Below are 5842 nucleotides of genomic sequence, written 5' to 3'. Positions count from 1 at the left end.
TTTTCTTAAATTCCATATATATGTGTTAGCATACGGTATTTGTCTTTTTCTTTCTGACTTACTTCACTCTGTGTGAAAGACTCTAGGTCTAGGTCTATTCACCTCATTACAAATAGCTCAATTTCGTTTCTTTTTATGGCTGAGTAATATTCCATTGTATATATGTGCCACATCTTCTTTATCCATTCATCCGATGATGGGCACTTAGGTTGTTTCCATCTCCGGGCTATTGTAAATAGAGCTGCTATGAACATTTTGGTACATGACTCTTTTTGAATTTTGGTTTTCTCAGGGTATATGCCCAGTAGTGAGATTGCTGGGTCATATGGTAGTTCTATTTGTAGTTTTCTAAGGAACCTCCACACTGTTCTCCATAGTGGCTGAACCAATTCATATTCGCACCAACAGTACAAGAGTGTTCCCTTTTCTCCACACCCTATCCAGCATTTGTTGTTTCTAGATTTTTTGATGATGGCCATTCTGACTGGTGTGAGATGATATCTCATTGTAGTTTTGATTTCCATTTCTGTAATGATTAATGATGTTGAGCATTTTCCATGTGTTTGTTGGCAGTCTGTATATCTTCTTTTGAGAAAGCTCTATTTAGGTCTTCTGCCCATTTTTGGATTGCATTGTTTGTATTTTTGTTATTGAGCTGCATGAGCTGATTGTAAATTTTGGAGATTAATCCTTTGTCAGTTGCTTCATTTGCAAATATTTTCTCCCATTCTGAGGGTTGTCTTTTGGTCTTGTTTATGGTTTCCTTTGCTGTGCAAAACCTTTGAAGTTTCATTAGGTCGCATTTGTTTATTTTTGTTTTTGTTTCCATTTCTCTAGGAGGTGGGTCAGAAAGGATCTTGCTGTGGTTTATGTCATAGAGTGTTCTGCCTATGTTTTCCTCTAAGAGTTTGATAGTTTCTGGCCTTACATTTAGGTCTTTAATCCATTTTGAGCTTATTTTTTTGTATGGTGTTAGGGAGTGATCTAATCTCATACTTTTACATGTACCTGTCCAGTTTTCCTAGCACCACTTATTGAAGAGTCTATCCTTTCTCCACTGTAAATTCCTGCCACCTTTATCAAAGATAAGGTGACCATATGTGCGTGGGTTTATCTCTGGGCTTTCTATCCTGTTCCATTGATCTATGTTTCTGTTTTTGCGCCAGTACCATACTGTCTTGATTACTGTAGCTTTGTAGTATAGTCTGAAGTCTGGGAGCCTGATTCCTCCATCTCCGTTTTTCGTTGTCAAGATTGCTTTTGCTATTCAGGGTCTTTTGTGTTTCCATACAAACTGTGAAATTTTTTGTTCTAGTTCTGTGAAAAATGCCAGTGGTAATTTGATAGGGACTGCATTGAATCTATAGATTGCTTTGGGTAGTAGAGTCATTTTCACAATATTGATTCTTCCAATCCACGAACATGTTATATCTCTCCATCTATTTGTATCATCTTTAATTTCTTTCATCAGTGTGTTATACTTTTCTGCATACAGGTCTTTTGTCTCCTTAGGTACGTTTATTCGTAGATATTTTATTTTTTTGTTGCAGTGGTAACTGGGAGTGTTTTCTTGATTTCACTTTCAGATTTTTCATCACTAGTGTATAGGAAAGCCAGAGATTTCTGTGCATTAATTTTGTATCCTGATACTTTACCACATTCATTAATTAGCTCTAGTAGTTTTCTGGTAGCATCTTTAGGATTCTCTATGTATGGTATCATGTCATCTACAAACAGTGACAGCTTTACATCTTCTTTTCCGATTTGGATTCCTCTTATTTCCTTTTCTTCTCTGATTGCTGTGGCTAGAACTTCCAAAACTATGTTGAATAAGAGCTGTGAGAGTGGGCAACCTTGTCCTGTTCCTGATCTTAGTGGAAATGCTTTCAGTTTTTCACCATTGAGGATGATGTTGGCTGTGGGCTTGTCATATATGGCCTTTATTATGTTGAGGAAAGTTCCCTCTATGCCTACTTTCTGCAGGGTTTTTGTCATAAATGGGTGTTGAATTTTGTCGAAAGCTTTCTCTGCATCTATTGAGATGATCATATGGTTTTTCTCCTTCAATTTGTTAATATGGTTTGTCACATTGATAGATTTGCGTATATTGAAGAATCCTTGCATTCCTGGAATAAACCCCACTTGATCATGGTGTATGATCCTTTTAATGTGCTGTTGGATTCTGTTTGCTGGTATTTTGTTGAGGATTTTTGAATCTATGTTCATCAGTGATATTGGCCTGTAGTTTTCTTTCTTTGTGACATCCTTGTCTGCTTTTGATATCAAGGGGATGGTGGCCTCATAGAAGGTATTTGGGAGTGTTCCTCCCTCTGCTATATCTTGCAAGAGTTTGAGAAGGATAGGTGTTAGCTCTTCTCTAAATGTTTGATAAAATTCGCCTGTGAAGCCATCTGGTCCTGGGCTTTTGTTTGTCGGAAAATTTTTAATGACAGTTTCAATTTCAGTGCTTTTGATTGGTCTGTTCATATTTTCTATTTCTTCCTGATTCAGTCTTGGCAGGTTGTGCATTTCTAAGAATTTGTCCATTTCTTCCAGATTGTCCATTTTATTGGCATAGAGTTGCTTGTAGTAATCTCTCATGATCTTTTTTATTACTGCAGTGTCAGTTACTTCTCCTTTTTCATTTCTAATTCTATTGATATGAGTCTTCTCCCTTTTTTTCTTGATGTGTCTGGCTCATGGTTTATCTATTTTGTTTATCTTCTCAAAGAACCAGCTTTTAGTTTTATTGATCTTTGCTATTGTTTCCTTCATTTCTTTTTCATTTATTTCTGATCTGATTTTTATGATTTCTTTCCTTCTGCTAGCTTTGGTGTCTTTTTATTCTTCTTTCTCTAATTGCTTGAGGCGCTAGGTTAGGCTGTTTTTTCGAGATGTTTCCTGCTTCTTAAGGTGGGCTTGTATTGCTATAAACTTCCCCCTTAGAACTGCTTTTGCTGCATTCCATAGGTTTTGGGTCGTTGTGTCTCCATTGTCATTTGTTGCTAGGTATTTTTTTATTTCCTCTTTGAGTTCTTCAGTGATCACTTCATTATTAAGTAGTGTATTGTTTAGCCTCCATGTGTTTGTATGTTTTACAGATCTTTTCCTGTAATTGATATCTAGTCTCATGGCGTTGTGGTCAGAAAAGATACTTTATACAATTTCAATTTTCTTATATTTACCAAGGCTTGATTTGTGATGTAAGATATGATCTATCCTGGAGAATGTTCCATGAGCACTTGAGAAAAATGTGTATTCTGTTGATTTTGGATGGAGTGTCCTATAGATATCAATTAAGTCCATCTTTTTTAATATATCATTTAAAGCTTGTGTTTCCTTGTTTATTTTCATTTGGATGATCTGTCCATTGGTGAAAGTGGGGTGTTAAAGTCCCGTACTATGAATGTGTTACTGTCAATCTCCCCTTTTATGGCTGTTAGTATTTGCCTTACGTATTGAGGTGCTCGTATGTTGGGTGCATAAATATTTACAATTGTTATATCTTCTTCTTGGATCGATCCCTTGATCATTATGTAGTGTCCCTCTTTGTCTCTTGTAATAGTCTTTATTTTAAAGTCTATTTTGTCTGATATGAGAATTGCTACTCCAGCTTTCTTTTGCTTTCCATTTGCATGGAATATCTTTTTCCATCTCCTTACTTTCAGTCTGTATGTGTCTAGGTCTGAAGTAGGTCTCTTGTAGACAGCATATATATGGGTCTTGTTTTTGTAACCATTCAACCAATCTGTGTCTTTTGGTGGGAGAATTTAGTCCATTTACATTTAAGGTAATTATCGATATGTATGTTCCTATTCCCATTTTCTAAATTATTTTGGGTTCGTTATTATACGTCTTTTCCTTCTCTTGTGTTTCTTGCCTAGAGAAGTTCCTTTAGCTTTTGTTGTAAAGCTGGTTTGGTGGAGCTGAGCTCTCTCAGCTTTTGCTTGTCTGTAAATGTTTTAATTTCTCCATCAAATCACAATGAGATTGTTGCTGGGTAGAGTAATCTTGGTTGCAGGTTTTTCTCCTTCATCACTTTCAGTATGTCCTGCCACTCCCTTCTGGCTTGCAGGGTTTCTGCTGAGAGATCAGCTGTTAACCTTATGGGGATTCCCTTGTGTGTTATTTGTTGTTTTTCCCTTGCTGCTTTTAATATGCTTTCTTTGTATTTAATTTTTGACAGTTTGATTAATATGTGTCTTGGCATATTTCTCCTTGGATTTATCCTGTATGGGACTCTCTGTGCTTCCTGGACTTGTTTAACTATTTCCTTTCTCATATTAGGGAAATTTTCAACTATAATCTCTTCAAATATTTTCTCAGTCCCTTTCTTTTTCTCTTCTTCTGGAACCCCTATAATTCGAATGTTGGTGTGTTTAGTGCTGTCCCAGTCGTCTCTGAGTCTGTCCTCAGTTCTTATCATGCTTTTTTCTTTACTCTGCTCTGCAGTAGTTCTTTCCACTATTTTATCTTCCAGGTCACTTATCCGTTCTTCTACCTCAGTTATTCTGCTATTGATCCCATCTAGAGTACTTTTAATTTCATTTATTGTGTTGTTCATCATTGCTTGTTTCATCTTTATTTCTTCTAGGTCCTTGTTAACTGTTTCTTGCATTTTGTCCATTCTATTTCCAAGATTTTAGATCATCCTTACTATCATTATTCTGAATTATTTTTCAGGTAGACTGCCTATTTCTTCTTCATTTGTTATTTCTGGTGCCTTTTTATCTTGCTCCTTCATCTGCTGTGTGTTTTTCAGCCTTCTCATTTTGCTTATCTTACTGTGTTTGGGTTCTCCTTTTTGTAGGCTGCAAGTTCGTAGTTCCCGTTGTTTTTGATTCCTTTCTCCAGTGGCTAAGTTTGGTTCAGTGGGTTGTGTAGGATTCCTGGTGGAGGGGACTAGTGCCTGTGTTCTGGTCGATGAGGCTGGATCTTGTCTTTCTAGTGGGCAGGTCCACGTCTGGTGGTGTGTTTTGGGGTGTCTGTGTGCTTATTATGATTTTAGGCAGCCTCTCTGCTAATGGATGGTGTTGTGTTCCTGTTTCTCTAGTTGTTTGGCATAGGTTGTCCACCACTGTAGCTTGCTGGTCATTGAGTGAAGCTGGGTGCTGGCATTAAGATGGAGGTCTCTGGGAGATTTTTGCCATTTGATACTATGTGGAGCTGGGAGGTCTCTTGTTGACCAGTGTCCTGAAGTTGGCTCTCCCACCTCTGAGGCAGAGCCCTGACTCCTGGCTGGAGCACCACGAGCCTTCCATCTACACAGCTCAGAATAAAGGGGAGAAAATGTAGAGAGAATTAGTAGAACTATGAAGGAAGAAAGAAAGAAGGAAAGAAAGAAAGAAAGAAAGAAGGAAAGAAAGAAAGAAAGAAGGAAAGAAAGGAAGGAAGGAAGAAAGGAGGGAAGGAAGGAAGGAAGGAAGAAAGAAAGAAAGAAAGAAGAAAAGAATGAAAGAAGGCAAGAAGGAAAGAAAGGAGTGAGGGAGGGAGGGAGGAAGGAAGAAAGGAAGGAGGGAAGGAAGGAAAAAAACCAGAAAGAAAGAAGATACAGTAAAGTATAATAATGTTATTGAATTAAAAATAATTATTTAGAAAAAAAAAGAAAAGGGACTTATAGAACCTTAGGACAAATGTTGGAAGCAAAGCTATACAGATAAAATCTTACACAGAAGCATACACATACACTCTCACGAAAATAAGTAAAGGGGTTAAAATCATAGATCTTGCTCTCGAAGTCCACCTCCTCAATTTGGGATGATTTGTTGTCTAAAGGAGGGAAGGAAGGAAGGAAGGAAAGAAAGAAAGAAAGAAAGAAAGAAAGAAAGAAAGAAAGAAAGAA

This window comes from Monodon monoceros, unplaced genomic scaffold, assembly GCF_005190385.1.
Source record: "Monodon monoceros isolate NGI ecotype Baffin Bay Population unplaced genomic scaffold, NGI_Narwhal_1 Super_Scaffold_22, whole genome shotgun sequence".
In the NCBI taxonomy this organism is placed as follows: Eukaryota; Metazoa; Chordata; class Mammalia; order Artiodactyla; family Monodontidae; genus Monodon; species Monodon monoceros.
Note: the sequence above shows the minus strand (reverse complement) of the source record.